The 19,893-nt window shown below is 41.8% G+C and overlaps 1 protein-coding gene across 1 annotated transcript in view; it reads left to right on the top strand.

The window, feature by feature from the left end:
* The first annotated feature begins 10,002 nt into the window (after window positions 1-10,002).
* The window catches only part of LOC121287294 (rho GTPase-activating protein 40-like), a 154,935-nt gene continuing 145,044 nt past the window's right edge, over window positions 10,003-19,893 (top strand). The window contains exon 1 of the mRNA XM_041205039.1: window positions 10,003-10,200. The gene's annotated coding sequence lies outside the window, so the exon portion shown is untranslated. The remainder of the gene's footprint in view (window positions 10,201-19,893) is intronic.

Genomic DNA, 19,893 nt, shown 5'->3' on the forward strand with positions numbered 1-19,893 from the left:
GGTCTAAGCAAAATAATAAAAATGCTCCAGCTTTCACACATGCATGCACTCAGGTTCACACAGACAACATAGGTTAAATTACATGATACTTTAAAGTCCAATAAAGGTTAAAGTCTTCATTTAGGTTGATGGCTTGGGTGAATCCAGACTGAGCTCAGTGGTCTCTCAGGATTTGGCGTTGTGGTAGTTTAAAGATGTTGGTGGTTAATTTATCTTTTCTTTTGGTGATGGCAGCTGCTGGGTTGATATTTTTAAAAATCTCTGCCTGTGAGGTGTGGATAATCAAACAATAGACTGAGGTCAAAATTGCAAATTGGATGGGGGAAGAGAGACACAAAGGTCTTGCCACTTCACCGTGTTTTCTGCTTCTGCCTGATCTGGAGACAAGTTTCTTAAACAGAAATGATGGTTAGCTGGCTTGTCAAATGATCCTCTCTCATCAACTGACCCAGTCACCGTAATCTGATCATATCTAGTGGATTCAAAATGGATGGCTTCAAATTGATTAGATTATGGCTGGGTGAAATGCTCTCTTGGCCAGTCTTTTACTGAAGTGATTGCTCATCACCCATTTGAGTTGGATATCCAACAAATGGCTCAGGAGATGTGGTTCATTCACATTCTTCTCAGGTGATTGTTATAGGCTGTTGGGGGAGTTGGGGGGGGGGGGAATTAATTTAACAGCCCTGATTTCTCCTTTCACTACCTGTCTGCAAACAGAATGGTGTTTTTTTTTTATTTCTGATCTCCCTTTATAAGTGGTGGCATGTTTTCTCCAACCCTTCAGTTTGGAGTGATCAAATCCATTAATAACCCCACAGCAAACTCAAGATAAAGTAAAATAAGACATCACATCCATAAGTACAGAGACAATGGAAACATTTTTGTGCATTACAACACTTCTTAGGTTACATATCTCCAGCTCCAGGGCTTATAAAGACTTCCTGCTATTATCCTAGTTCACACAGCTTAAGATTTATTTTGTACACACACAAAAGGCAAAAAAGGGGTTTCTCAATGTCCGGCCTCTTCTGCACTCACAATAAAAGATGGATAAGGGAAAGAAAGGGATACAGAGCAAGACCACAATAAAAATAAGCATAATGGTTTCACGTAAATCCAGAACCAAAAATCCAGTGGCGTATTCCTTCAGAGGCTAGCAGGCTGAAACTTTTGCAATGTCAACCAACTTTCCAGAAACGAGGACTTCCACAATGGGAGAAGGCATGTAGAGATGAATTAGTCATGAAGGCACAGATGCAGAAATTCCAATGTTCCAATAGTTCACAGTGTAGGTGAGGGCCAGGCAATTTTAAACCTGGACAGAGCTCTTTGTGCTGCTACCTGTTAGATTATAAAATGGTTGACTGCCTGGGTTCAGTTCCACATGGCAATGTTACAGGTTCTAGCAGCTTGGGGGAAGTCATGTGTCATACCTCCCACTTCTTCCCCTGGGTGTTGGACAAAAGATGTATTTTCCCAGGTCTGGAATCTTGAGGTGTTTAAGTCAAGGTCCCTTTTGTCCTTTGCAAACATACCGTCTCCACTGGCCAGGGCTCTGACTTAGAAATGCAAAAGAAGTTGGTGCATTTCTTTGGAATTTGATTGTTGGCCGTCACAGAGGACATTAGCACCTCTTTGAAGATAATGAGGCTCCTGATAGTTTCTGAAGGTTAGAAACTCCTCTGGCATGAGTCATGGCTAGTTAGGGTTAAGCCTTGTCCATCTTTAAAATAAAAATAATAATTTTATAAAGTAGCCAGGTTGAAGTAGATATATAACCCTTCTTGTCTTTTGGCCAGCACATGATTATATTTGATGGGTTCCTGTAGACAGGTTGACTCCACTTAATAGTTTTGGAATTTGTCATGTACAGTGATGCCAATGTTCAGCCATCTTTGAATTTGTGGTTTCAAGTCACTGGAATGTTACCTCAGTTTTTTTAAAATTAATTCAGTGGTTTTCAGCCAGTAAATAAATAAAGTCATTTTCAATATAAGCATGGCTCTGCAACAGGAGAGTGCAGAGACTAGTTAGGCAGAATGGTATGTTTCTGTTGTGTATATTCTTAGTAATTCTCTGTAATATCCTTTACTTCCTCCAAAGTCAGCATGGAGGTAGAGTTACCAGCAGATTATGCCATCTACTGCAAAGTGTCATGCAACCAACCTCCACCTAAAGGACAATATTGTCAATAGTGATCAAGGTTACCTCCTCAAAGTTTTCTGGCTGTTTCTCTTTTCTAGCTAGCAAAGGAATCATCTGCATTATCAGCCAATTTGCTGTCCAACCTTTATTTCAAAACAAATGTCAATTGTTTAGGACCAGCACTTTCCACTCAATTTCCATGGAATAGTAGCAAGAACATGATACAGTTACTAAATGTCACTGCACTGTTCAATTTGTGGATAATATCATCGAGGAATACTGTAGTGTGTAGCTAATAGATAAGAGGGGATTGAACCATCCTCAATGATACTATAGGTGACCATTGGGGTTTTTAAGACTGCTTTTAAGACTGTTTTAAAATTGCTAAACAGCTTATTAATCAATTATTTAGCATTGTAACCAAGCATACACATACTAACTAAAATACATGCTGAGTTCATGTGTTCAGACTTTATATCACATCCATAAGTACAGCGACAATGGAAACATTTTTGTGCATTACAACACTTCTTAGGTTACATATCTCCAGCTCCAGGGATTATAAAGACTTCCTGCTATTATCCTAGTTTACACAGCTTAAGTTGGCCTTTCAGTCCATTCTCCTGCCAACATCAAAATTAACTTTTTCATTCAGTTTGTCACAAAGAAAATGTGATTTTTGAATCTCAGTAACTTATCCTGAATACATTAAAAATTATAGGTTTATGCATGAGAATAAAATTCAGATTTACTTTATAAATTGGTGTATACATTCAATTACGTTAATGTTGTATGTACTAATGACTTTTATGACATGTATGGTTAAGTGGCAAAGCATGTCTTGTACTGGGTGAATAAGGTATGCTTTTCCTTGGCAACTCACATATACCTGAGTAAATATGTGATTTTGACACCCGATTTGGTAAAAATATCTTTACTTCCATGCTTCAGATCATAATTATAATGTTCATACTGTAGATCTACTGCATTAACTGCCTTGTGAATGCAACAGCAAAACTGCATTTGTGGCCTAGTGCAAGACAGAATTTAAATAGGGAAGAAGTTGTATTTCCTATGAGAAAGTTCAAAATGTGCCTTTTCTTACGTATCTGATGGGGTTATGAAATTCTATTGTTGCTTTAATCACTGATAGAAGAAGTAATGCAAATATTTAGGTCAAAGTTGACCCATGAATATGATACTTATCCAAATAAATGATAAAACAGTCAGTTCTCCCTGAGAAACACATTGATTTCTAATCTCTTTTCTTTAATTAATTAATGGGATGTGGGCTTCGCTGGCTGGGCCATCCCTAGTTGCCCTTGAAGTGTAGGCATGAAAAATTCAACTCAATAGATCTGAATACATCTCTTCCAGGGCAGTTACTATTGGGAATACGATAATATACTCTGCAGTTAATTTATCTACTTCACCTGACTTCTATGAATTGATTATTATATGAAACAAACTTGCATTCATGTAATGCCTTATTATATCCTTAGGATGCTCAAAACAATTCACAACTAATTAATTGCTTCAAGACAAACAATAATTTTTAGATACAGGCAAATAATCTTTTCTTATTTGTTCTTGGAATATGGCATGGAAAAGGCCACATTATTGCCTATGCCACACAGTTATAGTGAGCTTTATCCCTGAGCTGCTCCAGTCCTTGTGTTGATTGTGCTCCTAAAATGGTGTTAGGTAGAGAATTCCAGGGTTCTAAAACATCAATAATGAAGAAATTGTGATATAGGCCCAAGTCCGGATGGTATGTATATGTGTATGTGTAATAACATTTCTACAATTTTGCTGTTTTTGTTCTTGGTGGTAAAGGTTTCAGGCGAGATAGTACTGTCAAAGTGAACTTGGTGACTTACTGCAGTACATCATGGAGATCATACATACTGCAGCTGTAGTGTGCTGAGGGTGAATATTGAGTCAGGTGGGAGGAACTCTGATCAAGCGAACTGTCCTGGATGGTGTTGAGCTTCTTTGGTGCAGTTCCAGCAGCATCCATCCAAGCTGTCACGATGAGTGAATTGTGCATGAGCAACATTAATCTGTAATTTTACCGGCTGACCAAACATGTTTAAAAAGGTCATTTTAAAGGCAAGAAAAAACACTGACTAAAATGGCTGCCACAAGTCACCTGATGCCTGGTATTGCATATTGACCAGTTTCTGGAAAGTTCTGGTGTGAATTGCAATTCAGACATGCATGACATCTTTCTCTGGAACTTCACATCTAAGGATGCAAAGAACCACTGCAAAGGGGTTTACTGAAATGTACTGGACATAGCATTTTGCTTTTCTATAAGACTACCTCTCTAGCAGAGACAGAAAGTCTGCTAGAACAATGGTTATATGGAGATATGACTTCCTATCTCATCAAGATGGATTATGACTCATTCAGGGGTTTAGTGGCTGGGACTTCACAGAAACTATCCAGCCCCTAGCCATGAAACAAAAGCAACCAGTGGTTTAGACAATAGATAAACAAACCCCTTCTGAAGTCATTATGGGGAGAGAGAGGTCATGTGACTGAAGGAACCATTTTGAAACCTCTTTAAGACAAGCTGTGAAAGGCAGAAGAAATCAGTAGTCTGGAAAGCTGCCAATGAAGCAGTAAGGAGCTCCCTCCTCTCCTCTCCTACTAAGGTAGTCTTATATGGTTTAAAAGTCCAGCACTAAGGTACTGAAGGAACCTTAGGTGCAAAACTCATCAACTCTGGAAGACACGGATAATGGATTAAAAAGAAATTGTTTGCAGAAATTGCAATTACATGGGCTGCAAATCAACTCCTGGAGTCTAAAGGAACTTGGAAAAAATTCTGTCACAGTGACAGTGACCAGCCAAGGACTCATAAACAGTGAACTCTCAAGTTTTTTTTTATCTTTCAGCATTAAACTTTAATTTGGCAAAGAAAGTAACTACCTACAGTATAACTTGTAAAATTTGAATACTTGTGTGTGTAAATGTGGGTGACAAAAGTTCAAGAAGCGCAGGTTTAACTTTTTAAATAATTTGCTATTTTCCCCTGGGTATTTTTTTTTAACTCAGTAAAACCCCTTTTTGTTTTAAACCTCAAGAAAACCTGTCAGATTTGTTTCTTTTCAATCAGTATGTAAATGGTTAAGCACAGACATTGAGTAAATACTTTCATCCTTCTAAATTCACAACAAACACTGTTACGGTCAGACTTGGAGTGGTATCATAGGGGAGTCATATTTCTACCGCTCCTCACATGGTCGTAACAAGGCAAATAGTGAATATTTTATCAAACTCCTGACTTGAACCTTGTTGATGTTGGAGAGGCTTTGAAGGGTCAGGAGATGAGCCACTCATTGCAGAGAATCCAGCCTCTGCCCTCCTCTCATAGCCATGATATTGATATGGCTGCTGCAATTCAGCTTTTGGTCCATGATGGCTAGCAAGTTGTTGAGGGTGGTGGAACTTTGTGATGGTTGTTCTCCCAAAGGTCAAAGAGAGGTCACTGAGCTTTTTCTTGCTTGAGATTGTCATTGTGTGGCATTTATGTGGTAGTAATGTAACCTGGAAGTTGACAACTCATGTCTTATTTTAACTAGGTACTCTTGTAGGCTGACACAGCCTTTTCATTTTCACTTTTCATCAGAGGAGTTGCAAGTGGAGCTGAATGCTGTGGAACCATAAATGAACAGCCCCACTCCTGAGGTTGAGATGCAGGGAAGGTCTTTAATGAATCAACTGAAGATGGCTGGGCTGAAGATACTTCTCTGAGGAACTCCAGCAGTGATGTCATTGGGTTATGATGACTGGTTTCCAATATTCTCAAATACCTCCCTTTTCATCAGATTTGACTCCATCCATTTATTTGGCTGCTTGATGCAATACTTCATCAAATGTTAATTTGCTACTCTCACCTCTCATCTGCTATTCGGTTCTTGTATCCTTGTGTGGATCAAGGCCACGATGAGGTCTGATGATGAGGATGAATTGTTCTGGCAGAATTTGAAATGAACATTGATGTGCTTGTGATTAGTAAGTAGATGTTGCTTGGTAAGAACATAAGAAATAGGAGCAGGTCTAGGCCATATGGCCCCTCAAGCCTGTTCTGCCATTCAATATGATCATTACTGAACATTTTCCTTAACTATACTTTCCCGCCGCTCTCCATATCCCTTGATTCTGTGAGAGACCAAAATTTGTCCACCTCAACCTTAAATATACTCCAAGATAGACCATCCACAACCTTCTGGGACAGACAATTCCAAATACTCTGAGTGAAGAAATTTCTCCTCATTTCAGTCCTAAATGATTGGTCCTTTATCCTGAGGCTGCTCCTCTCGATTTCCCAGCCAGGGGAAACAACCTCTCAGTGTCTATCCTATCAAGCCCCCTCAGCACCTTGTATGTTTCAATGAGATCACCTCTCATTCTTCTAAACTTGAGAAAGTTTAGGCCAAATTTACTCAGCCTCTCATTTTTGGACAGCCCTCATTCCAGGAACCAATCTAGTAAGCCTTTGCTGTACCACTTCCCAGGCAAGAATATCCTTTCTTAAATATGGAGACCAAAACTGTGCATGTGGTCCAGGTTGGTCTTACTTAAGTTCTATTATTGTAGAGAGTCTTCCTTATTCTTGTACTACAGTGACCTTGCAATAATTATGAGGATGCTGTTGATGATTCCTTGCATAATATCATGATTTTTTAGGAGGTGGTTTGTGTGGTAATGGTTATCTAGATGAGATCTGTATCTTTTTGGATGGGACATACCTGATCAAGCTTTGATATTTTCAGGTAGATGCCAGTGTGATAGAGGTACTTGAACAGCCTGTCCAAGGAAGCAGCTAACTCTGGTGCATAGGTCTTCAGTACTGCAGCTGGGAAATTGTTAGAGCTCATTGCCTTTGGTTGCACTCATTAGATTGTTAATAATGGATTAAATTGGTTTGAAACTGATATTTATGATGGTGGGAGGAGGAGACCATCTAACTCCGTATTTTTGGTTGAAGATACTTGGACTCTTGAATTCATGTTAGCCTCAACAATCGTTGAATAGGAATGTTCATGGAGCCTCCCCCTCCTGGTCTGTTAATTGTGGAATTTTTTTTTAACTCTATCATTACTGTTTTTGGTGTTTGATTTGCAGGTATCCCTATGTTATAGCTTCACTGGAGTTGCACCTTACTCTATGGTGTACCTGGTGATGGTTCTGGCATAGCCTTCTACCTTCCACATTGAATGATGGTTGATCACCTGACTTGATGGTGAGCACAGAATGCAGTTTGTACCATGCCATATGCTGCCAAATACTTTGGAACTCCCAAGGTCTCAGAAAGAGCAAACGAGCTCAATAACCAGCTAATATGTTTTTTGCAGACAATCTTATTAGATCACATTGCCAGAGCCTCAGTTTAATATTTCCTCCAAAATGTATCACTTTCATTGAAGCAGTATTCTTCAATTCGGTATTGAAATGATAAAAATAAATTGATAGATTCTTAGATATTAGGAGCATCAAGGGTTATGGAGAGAAAGCGGGAATATGTCGTTGAAATAGAGGATCAGCCATGATCATATTGAATGGCGGAGCACACGCAAAGGGCCGAATGGCCTACTCCTGCTCCTAGTTTCTATGCTTCTAGATGATGCCCTTAAAATCTTGGATCAACAACTTTCTAACTCCCAGGCAAGAATACTACAAACTGAGAGAAGCTGAATCTTTATTTCTATATTTTTCTCATATTAATAGTAAACGTCCTATTTCTGTCTCAATAGTAGATTCATTGAAAAGCAGATCATTTCTTTAGAGGGCTTTAGGTTTCATGGAAACTCTTGTGTCTTTAAGCGAGGTTAACTGGAATGACTCATAAGTCACAAAGCATTGATAAAGCTACAGTGATGAATGGAGCTACATTGTTCAATATGACACACAACTATGTACTTATTCCCACAGAATTAATTTATATATTTCATGATTTTATACAGCAAGATAGAAACTGGAACTAACAAATTGTGTGCGAGCAATGCTGGAGAGCCCAGATTTCCTGCCTGCCAGCTACCCCAGTTCTGTATGCGAGACCACATGCACCCTTGAGCCTGCTCCGCTATTCAATAAGATTGGTACTGATCTTCTACTTCAACTCCACCACCCCACCCCCACCCCATCCCTGTATCACTTGATCCCCTTAGCATTTAAAAATCCATCCATCTTAGTCTTGAAGATACTCAACAACTGAGCAACTACAGCCCTTTTATGTCTGCCATTGTCAATTTATGGAGCTCTCAAGCAACAACTAAAAGGGCAGGAGCCTAGGTTAGTGACAACACTTGAATTGGGTCAAAAATGAAAATAGCTGGAAAAACTCAGCAAGTCTGACAGCATCTGTGGAGAGGAATACAGTTAATGTGTCAAGTCTGTATGAGTCTTCATCAGAACTAAGGAAAAATAGAAATGAGGTGGAATATAAGCTTTGGGGGGGGGGGGGGGAGTGGGGGGGTGGGTGGGGCAAGTAGAGCTGGATAGAGGGCCAGTGATAGGTAGAGGCAAAGAAGAGATTGCCAAAGATGTCATAGACAAAAGGACAAAGGGGTGTTGACGTTGGTGATATTAGCTAAGGAATGTGCTAATGGTGACATTAAGGGTTGAAAGCAGGACAAGCGAGTGACAGATAGCCCTAGTGGGGGCGGGGTGGGGGGAAGGGATCGAAATAGGCTGAAAAGTGGAGATAAAACAATGGATGGAAATAAATTTAAAAATAATAGAAATAGGTGGGAAAAGAAAAATATCTAAAAAAAGTGTGAAAATTATAAATTATTAGAAAAAGGGGGATCAGAAAGGGGGTGGGGATGGAGGAGAGAGTTCATGAGTTCAACAACTTAAGATCGTGAACTCTCTCCTCCATCCCCACCCCCTTGCCGATCCCCCTTTTTCCAATAATTTATAATTTTTTCACATTTTTTAAATATATTTTTCTTTTCCCACCTATTTCTGTTATTTTTAAATTTTTTCCATTCATTGTTTTATCTCCACCTTTTAGACTATTTCGATCCCTTCCCCCCACCCCGTCCCCACAAGGGTTATCTGTCACTTGCTCGCCCTGCTTTCTACCTTTAATATCACCATTAGCACATTCCTTAGCTAATATCACCACCGTCAACACCCCTTTGTCCTTTTGTCAATGACATCTTTGGCAATCTCCACCTATCACTGGCCCTCTATCCAGCTCTACCTTTCCCACCTCCCTCAACCAGTTTATATTTCATCTCATTTCTATTTTTCCTTAATTCTGATGAAGAGTCATTCGGACTCAAAACGTTAATTGTATTCCTCTCAGCAGATGCTGTCAGACCTGCTGAGTTCTTCCAGCTATTTTTGTTTTTGATTCAGATTTCCAGCACCGGCAGTATTTTGCTTCTATCTTGAATTGGGTCAACCAGGAGGTTGCTTGTCCCCTGTCGTTTACTTGCCCCAGGGGCATGGGCTTCTGTCAGATTGGGATTTCAGGTTCCAGACCCACATGTCTGACAGTCAACAAACAAATATTAACGAAAGGAAATAGGATGCTTTGTGTTTTTCTAAGTTAGCTTTTTTTTTTGGAGAGGTGAGGGGGGGGGGGCGAAGTCATTTTAATTAAAATAGCGAAACTAAGTCAGAGATTAACTATTAGTAAAATACAGGAAAAGAAACACAGTGCAACTTTTCAGAAAGTTTTAGGAGGAACGGATAATGGGAATTGCACAACCTGCAAGGATTCCAAAAATAGCTGCCGGATATTGTGATGAACACACATGAATAAACATGCACATTGATTGCAAGGCAATCGGAGAAGAATTGCCTGGTGCCCATTCAATACAGCGAAGGCGCCTCGGGTTGCAAGCTGACGTCAGGCTGGGCTGGCAGCTCCTGTTGCTCAGTTGTTGGCGGGGATCGCTGGGCTGAGGAGCCTCTATAGCGCTTCCCCTCGCCTAAGCTGGGCGATCGTCCATTGAAGCAGACCCCGAGGACATCCACCCTGCCTTTCTGCTTTCTCTCTCTTCCTCGCCCTTCACTCACACCGGAAAGGTTGGTGTTTTATAAGTATGCATTGCCACACTCCCGATGAAAAGTTGCGTCCGCTTCTGCGGTTTGGGGGCTCGGAGAAGCGAGAGAGGCTTTAACTTCTGCTCAGAGAGCAGCTGCTCCGCTCGATCTGGTTGCTCATGGCAGCTGGAGCGGTTGCCATGGAGAAATTTGGTTGATTCACGATTGACCCTGTCAGAGCTTAAGTATATTGGGGGGTGGGTGGGGTTGCACATTGTTTGGGGAGGCAGAGGGGGATTTGTTCCTTTGAGGAAATAGGTAAGTATTACCAAATGACTTTCCACAGGTTGCACTTTCAGTTCTGCTTTGCTGTTCAGCGCAACGGAGAACCAGAAAATTGCACCAACAGGAATCAGCTCCTCGGATGGGTTTCCAACCTGAGTTCCTTGTTTGTTGATTCTTTTTGGTTATGTATGTAATAGGACACACCTTTTACTATGTTACAAAGGACTTGGCACAAAGGCAACTTTCTGATGGCCGAAGGTGAAAGGGAATCTGTCGTCTAGTGAAAAATAAACTGTTGGGGAAAGTAACAAGGGATGAGTTTCCCCCTAAATTATCGATTCAGCAGCTTGTATCATACCATGTGCCAATTGAATTAATCCTGAAATGGCTTTGCTCTATTAACACAAAAAAGCTTCGCCTTCGTGACGAATATTTTATAGATCTCATTTTGGGGAGGAGCAATAGCAATTTTTTTCCTTATGTTGTCATAAGAACATAAGAAATAGGAACAGTAGTAGACCATTCGGCCCCTCGAGCTTGCTCCGTCATTCATTAAGATCATGGCTGATCTGCTTGTGTTTTGAATTCCACATTCCCATCTATCCCCTATAACCTTTGTTTCCCTTGCCTAACAAGAATCTATCCACCCCTACCTTAAAAATATTCAATACATTAGCTAGAATAGATAGGTGCTTGATGGCCAGCATGGATAAATAGGCCAAAGGGTCTGTTTCTGTGCTATATAACCCTATTACTCTATGTCCATGACTCTATGACCCTGCCTCCACCGCCTACTGAGGCAGAGAGTTTCAAAGTCGCACAACCTTCTGAGAGAAAAAAATCCTCCTCATCTCTGTCTTCTAGGGGCAACCCCTAATTTTAAAACAGTGCCCCCTAGTTCTGGACTCATCCGCAAGAGGAAACATCCTTTCCACATCCAGCTTGTCAAGGCCGTTCAGGATCTTATATACTTCAACCAAATCATCCCTCACTCTTCTAAACTCCATTGGAAACAAGCCCAGTCAGTCCAACCTTTCCTCATTGACAACTTTCTCATTCCAGGTACCAATCTAGTAAACCTCCTCTGAACTGCCAATTGCAACTGAAGAGGACTTTTCTTCTGCTGATTAGTTTGTAAAGATCCCATCATAAATTTTGCACACATGGGGTGGAATTTTACACTGGCCTGATTTTACGGTGCCTTCAAAGTGAATGGACTTTTTTTATGGCTTGCCGCATTTCCTGGCCTCGCCCTACCATGATGGGGCTGTAAAATTGCGCCCATAGGGCTGATTTTTGCCACAATGGCAGAACTCTCAATGCTGGGACTGAAAACGGGAGCTGATCCCACAACGGCAGGTGGGTGGGACCAGGGGATGGCATTTTGCCAGTGGCAGCCAATCAGCAGCTCTCTGCCAGGACCGCTGTCCCAGAGCTGCTGGCACAGTCAGACGGCTGGCAGTTTGGCAGCGCCACTGTTACAGGAAACCATTGCTGCCACTGCAGTATGAAGGAGAGGGTGCCCCAATGCCAAGGTGTCCTCGCAAGCAGATAAGTTTTAAAGAGCCTGGCCAGGCAATTCCTGCCAATGGGGAGAGCGGAACAACTTCAAGCCATAGCTGTGGGTGTGGACATTCCCAGGGGTTACTCCAAGGGTCATGGAATGGCCTTAAGGAGGCCCCCCTCCCCCAGGGAGTCCACCTGGAGGCCACCACAGTGGAGCTAGTCATGGCCCTTCATTGGCCCTTAAATGGCTCAATTGTCTACAATTGCTGGTGAACTTGCTGCTGAGCTTTGCACTACTGGTAATATGCCAAGAAAGCAGGAAGACCATTTCCATAGACTGGGAAAATTCAGCCCTTGGTGTGCAGAGAACTTCCATCTCACTGTATTGTGTGCTCGTAAGCAAACAGAAATAATTTTTGCAAAGACCTTGTCCCAAAACATCGCATAAAACCATAACGTTAAGTTGTCGTGCCATTAAAAGGCAATTGAGCAGTGAATTCAGTTTGTGGTAGATGGCTGAGGTGCACATTATTAGGTGACATTAATTGAAGATATTCATTTCACTTAACAGTAGCCATGTTACAACAAAGAATGGATATTAATTAGTTATTAATGTGTTCCCTTAATTTGCTTTGCCTGCTCATTATTGTGCATTGTAGAACTTTTTATATCATTAATACCTTTGTATCAGTAACTTCTGTTGTGATAGCGATTACCCTTCAGGAGTAATTAGATAGATTATTCATCTATCGTTTAAAGAACAATAACTAGCTTCAACTTGAGCTATTCCCACAGTGGTGTGACAGAAATAGGCAGCTTAGAGAGTGGATAATTGTGAGTGCAAAACCATGTTCCACCCTCACCCTATGTGACATCCTTAATTCACCTGGCTCCACAGTTTTGATTAATCCCTTACTGTCACCAACATTTCCAATTGTATTGATGCCTGTTGCTCTGTCAGTTAGCCAAACTTTTTTTTTAATGTTTGTCCAGTTTTCTGATTGAACAATAGCCAGAAAATACAATCTGTGTTATGCAATTGATCATGAGGGATGGATCCAACCAAACTATGAACAAGCATCATAAGTGCCAGCTACGTGTGTTGTTTAGAGATCTGGAAGGTTAGAGCTGATTTGTCACATATGTGCAAAGTCATGATGCCACATTCTTACCATAGCATGCACCAGGCAATTATACAGTAAGTTTCTATCCTAAACTTATTAAAATAATATTTACTAAAATTAATTCAGAGTTTTCCTAGTGACAGCATTGGACATTAAATAATTAAGTTTACATAAGCAGAACAAGCACAAGGATATATTCCAGAAATTCCTATATTATCAACACCGTCCAGCTACAGGACAATATCATGATATAGCATGAGCAAATGTGCAAATCTGCAATAAATTGTTGGTGGTGTCAGTGCATCATTGTGGTATGGATTCTTTCAGCCTTATTATTCACGCAAACTGGAGGAACAGCAGCTCATCTTCCGACTAGGCACTTTACAGCCTTCCGGACTGAATATTGAGTTCAACAATGTTAGACCATGAACTCTCTCCTCCATCCCCACCCCCTTTCCGATTTCCCCCCCCCCCTTTTTTTTATCTTTTTCCCAATAATTTATATAGATTTTTCTTTTCCCACCTACTTCCATTATTTTTAAATGTATTTCCATCCATTGTTTTATCTATTTTTTAGCCTTTTTTGATTCCTTCACTCCACTCCACCCCCACTAGGGCCATCTGTACCTTGCTTGTCCTGCTTTCTACCCTTAATTAGCACATTCCTTAGATAATATCACCACCTTCAACACCTTTTTGTCCTTTTGTCTGTGACACCTTTTGGTTATCTCCACCTATCACTGGCCCTCTATCCAGCTCTACTTGTCCCACCCCACCTTAAACCAGCTTATATTTCACCTCTCTTCTATTTTTACTTAGTTCTGTTGAAGCGTCATTTGGGCTCGAAACGTTAACCGTGCTCCTCTCCGCAGATGCTGCCAGACCTGCTGAGTTTTTCCAGGTATTTTTATTTTTGTTTTGTTGTTATATAGGCTACCTTTAACCAATGAATATAGAAATTGTAATAAACCTGGAGATCTTTCAGTCCATTGCAACTCATTACATGGAACAATCTACTACTATAAACCTATTCTTTTCCCTGTGTTCTTTTATATTTGCCTTTTATATACTAATCCAGTTCATATTCAAATAATGTGTAATCTCTGTCTCTAAATTCATTAATGTTTGCCCATGAATGATAAATTTCATATTCAGCATCTAAACTGGCAAATGTCACATCTTAGTTCAGAAGTTGAGGATTTCACAGACTTGTAAAACGGACTCAGTCTCTGCACCTAAATAGACTGTGTGCAAACAAGTGTGAAGAACAAACTTTATGCTCTCACTTATGATGTATACATCTATTTAATATTTTTATTCATTCATTAGGGGCATCTAGGGAGTGCTTTGTCTTGATAGCACCTTGCTAGTAGCTGAATTGGAGGCAGGCTGCTGACTCTGATGCCCCGTTTGCCTTGATAACCTTGGCAGCTGTCCTCTGGTCCACGGAGCCTGTGCAGGTCCCATCTGGGTGGAGGAGTCCAGCACCATGGGTAGGCACTCCTCAGTTATCATGGTCTCCTGAGATGCCACGGTCACTGGTAGAGGAACAATGAAGCTGCTGCCATCATCAAGAGCATCCTGAGAGGAACCCCCCAGATGTGAGGTGCAGCTTGTCTGCCAACATGAGGTTGGTTTGAACCTCCCTGCTCACCAAAGATGTCTCATCCATCTCTTACATTGGTAGCGACCTACTGAGATCACTGCTAGTGTGTGGGCTTGCAAGTCTGAAGGCAACACCAGAAAGCCCTGATTGAGTTCCTGCAGCTGCCTCTCCGTGCGAATCACCACTCTCTCTATGGAGGAAGCTATGCAATCTGAGCTCTGGGCCAATGCAGTGCTTACACTCCGCAGGGAGTCCTCCAACACTGAAACCATGGCATGCAGACCCCCAGGGATTTAGAAACATAGAAAAATAGAAGCAGGAGAAGGTCTTTCAGCCCATCGAGCCTGCTCCGCCATTCAATATGATTATGGCTGATACTCCCGCTCTCTCCACATACCCCTTGATGCCTTTAGAGTCTAGAAATCTACCTATTTCCTTCTTAAATATATTCAGCGACTTGGCCTTCACAGCCCGCTTTGATAGAGAATTCCACAGGTTCACCACCCTCTGAGTGAAGAAGTTTCTCCTCATCTCAGTCCTAAATGACCTACCCTGTATTCTGGGATTGTGACCCCTTGTTCTGGATCCCCCAGCAAGAGGAAACATCATCCCTGCATCCAGTCTCTTCAGCCCTGTCAGAATTTTATACATTTCAATGAGAGCCCCTCTCATTTTTCTAAACTCCAGTGAATACATGCCTAGTCGGCCCAATCTCTCCTCGTACGACAATCCTGCCATCCCAGGAGTCAGTCTGGTGAACCTTCACTGCACTCCCTCCATGGCAAGTATATCCTTTCTTAGGTGAGGAGACAAAAACTGCACATAATACTTCAGGTGTGGTCTCACCAAGACCCTGTACAGCTGCAATAAGACATCTGTGCTCCTATACTCAAGTCCCCTTGCAATGAAGGCCAACATACCATTTGCCTTCTTAACTGCTTGCTGCACCTGTATGCTTGCTTTCAGTGATTGGTGTACAAGGACACCTATTTCCCTTTGTACATCAACATTTTCCAATCTATCACCATTCAAATAATACTCTGCCATTCTGTTTTTCCTACCAAAGTGGATAACTTCACACTTATCCACGTTATACTGCATCCGCCATGTATTTGCCCACTCACTCAACTTGTCTAAATTGCTGTAAAGTGTCTTAACCACTCACATTCCCACCTAGTTTTGTGTCATCAGCAAACTTTAATTTTGCACACTAACCTCTTATGTGGGACTTTGTCAAAAGCTTTCTGAAAATCCAAATACACCAAATCCACTGGCTCCTCATCTAGTTTGCTAGTTACGTACTCAAAAATCTCCAGTAGGTTTGTCAAACATGATTTCCCTTTCATAAATCCATGTTGACTTTGTCTAATCCCGCTGATATTTCCTATGTGTTCTGTTATCACATCCTTTATGATAGACTCTAGCATTTTCACTACCACTGATGTTATGCTAACTGGTCTGTAATTCCCTGTTTTTTCCCTCCCTCCTTTTTTAAATAGTGGGGTTACATTTGCTGTCCTCCAGTCGGCTGGGGCTGTTCCAGAATCTACAGAATTTTGGAAGATAATGACCAACGCATCCACTATTTCCATGGCCACCTCCTTTAGCACTCTGGGATGTAGATTATCAGGCCCTGGGGATTTATCAGCTTTCAGTCCCATTAATTTCCAGCCCTCTTCAGTAATACTAAGTTCCTTCAATTCCTCCTTCTCACTAGACCTTTGGATCCCTATTATTTCTTGGAAGTTATTTTTGTCTTCCTCTGTGAAAGCAGAACTAAAGTAATTGTTAAATTGCTCTGTCACATCCTTGACCTCTATTATACATTTTCCTGTTTCAGACTGCAGGGGACCTACATTTTCTTCACTAATCTTTTTCTTCTTACGTACTTATAGAAGCTTTTACAGTCCTCTTTTATGTTCCTTGCAAGGTTACTCTCATACTCTATTTTTTTCCCTCTTAATCAATCTCTTGGTCCTCTGCTGAATTCTAAACTGATCCCAATCCTCAGGCTTGCTACTTTTTCTAGCAGCTTTTTATGACTCCTCTTTGGATTTGATACTATCTTTAATTTCTTTTGCTGGCCATTTTTGGGCCACTTTTCCTGTCATGTTTTTACACCAGCAAGGTATATGTACTGTTACAATGCATACGTTCGTTCCTCAAATATTAGTCATTGCATATCCACTGTCATGCCTTTTTAATGAAGTTCCCCAATCTATCTTAGCCAACTCACGCCTCATACCTTTGTAGTTTCCTTTGTTTAGATTTAGGGCTCTAGTTTCGGATTGGACCACTTTTCTTTCCAACCTAAGGAAGAATTCTATCATGTTATGGTCACTGATCCTTAAAGGACCCCAAACAACAAGATTATTAATTAACCCCTTCTCATTGCACAAAGCCAAATCTAGGATAGCCTGTTCCCTAGTTGGTTTCTCGAAGTACTGGTCTGAAAAAACATCTTGTACATGCTCCAGGAATTCATCTACCACAGTGTGATTGCTAATTTGGTTTGCCCAGTCTATATGTAGATTAAAGTCATCCATGATTACTGTAGCACCCTTGTTACATGCATCTCTAATTTCCTGTTAAATACTGTCCCCTACCTTACTACTACTGCTTGGAGGCCTATATACCACTTCCACTAACGTTTTCCGCCCTTTGTTGCTTCTTAGCTCCTCCTAGACTGATTCTACATCTAGATTTTCTGAGCCAATATCCTCTGTCACTATTGCACTGATTTCATCCTTAATTAACAATGCTACGCCACGTCCTTTTATTTTTTGCCTGTCCTTCCTCAATATCGAATGCCCTTGGATATTCAGTTTCCAGCCTTGGTCACCCTGCAGCCATGTTTTTGTAATCGCCATCATATCGTACCTGTTTACGTATATTTGCGTTGTTAGACCTGCCTGATCCTCCTGCAGGACATGCAGCATCTGCTGCCTGATAGACGACTCCAGAGTCTCATCATCTGCCTTGGGCTCAGCATTGTCTTGGAATCCAGCAATCCTCTGACATCCTGGGAACTCTCTGCTTCCACCAGCTCCTCAGGCGAGTGTGACATGCCTTCACCACTGTACACGACCATCTGTTCTGAGATACATTTGCCCACTGACGTGCCTCTACCTGCCCATGGTGCAGAGGGATGTTGTGACGCAGATGCATCAGGAAGCTCATCGTTGGTCAAGGGAGGGTCCTCAGGGTCCTCTTGGGGTCATGAACATGTGCCATCTGAGGGAGGAAACAAAAATGCCAGTATCGAACATCATAATGAAGTCAGAGTGCACGCAGTCTGGTTGCTACTCAGAATGGACATCTGGTTGATCAAAGACTTCTGAATGGATGAGCAATGGGGCTAACTGGATTTCACATGTCAGTCTTACAAATGATCTCGTACATCTCGCATACCCTCCACCAATCTCTTCCCTGTCCACTGGATTCTCACCCTCATCCAAACACCCTTGCCTCTCTGTGACCAGTGACCTGCTCCATGTCGGCAGGACATTTCTAGGGCTTGCTCCTCCGCCTGACTCAGGATAAGAAGGTTGGGTTTCCCACCAGTCAGCCGTCCTCACTCCTGCACATTGTAACTCCTCTTATGCCGTAAAGACAGAAACGCTTTCATAAGAACATAAGAAATAGGAACAGGAGTAGACCATTCGGCCCCTCGAGCCTGCTCCGCCATTCAATAAGGTCATGGCTGATCTCCTTGTGTTTCAATTTCCACATTCCTATCTAACTCCAATAACCTTTGATTCCCTTGCCTAACAAGAATCTATCTACCTCTGCCTCCACCACCTTCTGAGGCAGAGAGTTCCAAAGTCGCACAACCCTCCTGAGAGACTGGCTTTGGGCATTTCCATGATGCCTGCCTTGGGCGCCAGGCAACATTCTGGAGACAGTAATAGCACTCTCACTGAAGTGAAAAAATGCGAGTTCCACAGCAGCTCTCTGAGGCTCTGAGTGCAAACTTTCAGCCTTCAGGGAACTCATTTTAAATCCCCTGCCTGCGCCCTTTCTGGTTCCGGTGCCTGCCCTCTTCCCGCCCCTGCTGGCAGCGCTGGGCCTTTCTCAGTGTGCACTTCACTGGCTGGTAATTGATAGGCCAGCTAGCGTGAAATCACTGTTGGACGTCGATCGTGGCCAGGACGGGAGTGGATTTCATATCCGCCTCTGATTCTGCCGATCATGCTCGCCTGACATGCTAAACATTCAGGCCAACATTTTTCTAAGTCAGGATGGTATGTGTCTTGGAGCGGAACTTTGAAGTGGTTGTGCTCCTCTGTGCCTTCTACCCTTGTTCTTCAGGGTGGCAGAGGTTGTGCGCTTGGGAAATGCAGTCAAAGAAGCCTTGCTGCACTGCATCTCGTAGCTGGTACACACTGCAACCATGTTGCACTGGTGATGGAGAGAGTGACTGTTTAATGTGGTGGATGGAGTGTTGATCAAGCAGGCTGCTTTTGTCCTGACTTGTTTGAGCTTCTTGAGTGTTGTTGGAGTTGTGCTCAGAGTATTTCCTCACACTTGTGCCTTGTAGATGTTGGACAGGCTTTGGGAATCAGAAGGTGATTTACTCACCACTGAATACACAGCCTCTGACCTCCTCTTGTAGCCACAGTATTTATGTGGCTGGTTTAGTTAAGTTTCTGGTCAGTGATGATCCCCAGGATGATCTGATGTGGTGATGCCACTGAATGTGAAGAGGAGGGAAATAGATTCTCTGTTGTTGGAGATGGTCATTGCCTGGCACTTTGTGTGGCATGTATGTTACTTACCACTTTTCAGCCAAAGTATGCATGTCCCCTGTCTGGAAAATGTTCTCTGACTAGTCATGAGATAAGATTTTTAATTTTTCTGGATAGCTATTCTTACAAATGATTAAGTGATGTGTGAGTTATGGTCAGCTTCACAAATAGAACTGTAAGTCATAAAGCCAAGGATGATGTGTTTTACCTATTTGGGAGTGAGCTGACCTATACATAGCAGAGGTTGTGTTCATACCCAAATGAGTCCTAATGAGACAGACACAGTTAAACCCATGGTCATGCCGGAGTTTGTATTGATGGATCCAACAGAGGCAGCGTTCCAGTAAGGCAGATTTTTCTTTTTATTTAATATGTTCTTCATCACTTTTACTATCATCTGAGGATTGAATTTGGAGTTGTTTGTGCCTTGGGAAGAGATTCGGTGGCCCTTTGAATAAAAAAATTG

The sequence above is a fragment of the Carcharodon carcharias genome, chromosome 14 (assembly GCF_017639515.1).
Source record: "Carcharodon carcharias isolate sCarCar2 chromosome 14, sCarCar2.pri, whole genome shotgun sequence".
NCBI classification, from domain to species: domain Eukaryota; kingdom Metazoa; phylum Chordata; class Chondrichthyes; order Lamniformes; family Lamnidae; genus Carcharodon; species Carcharodon carcharias.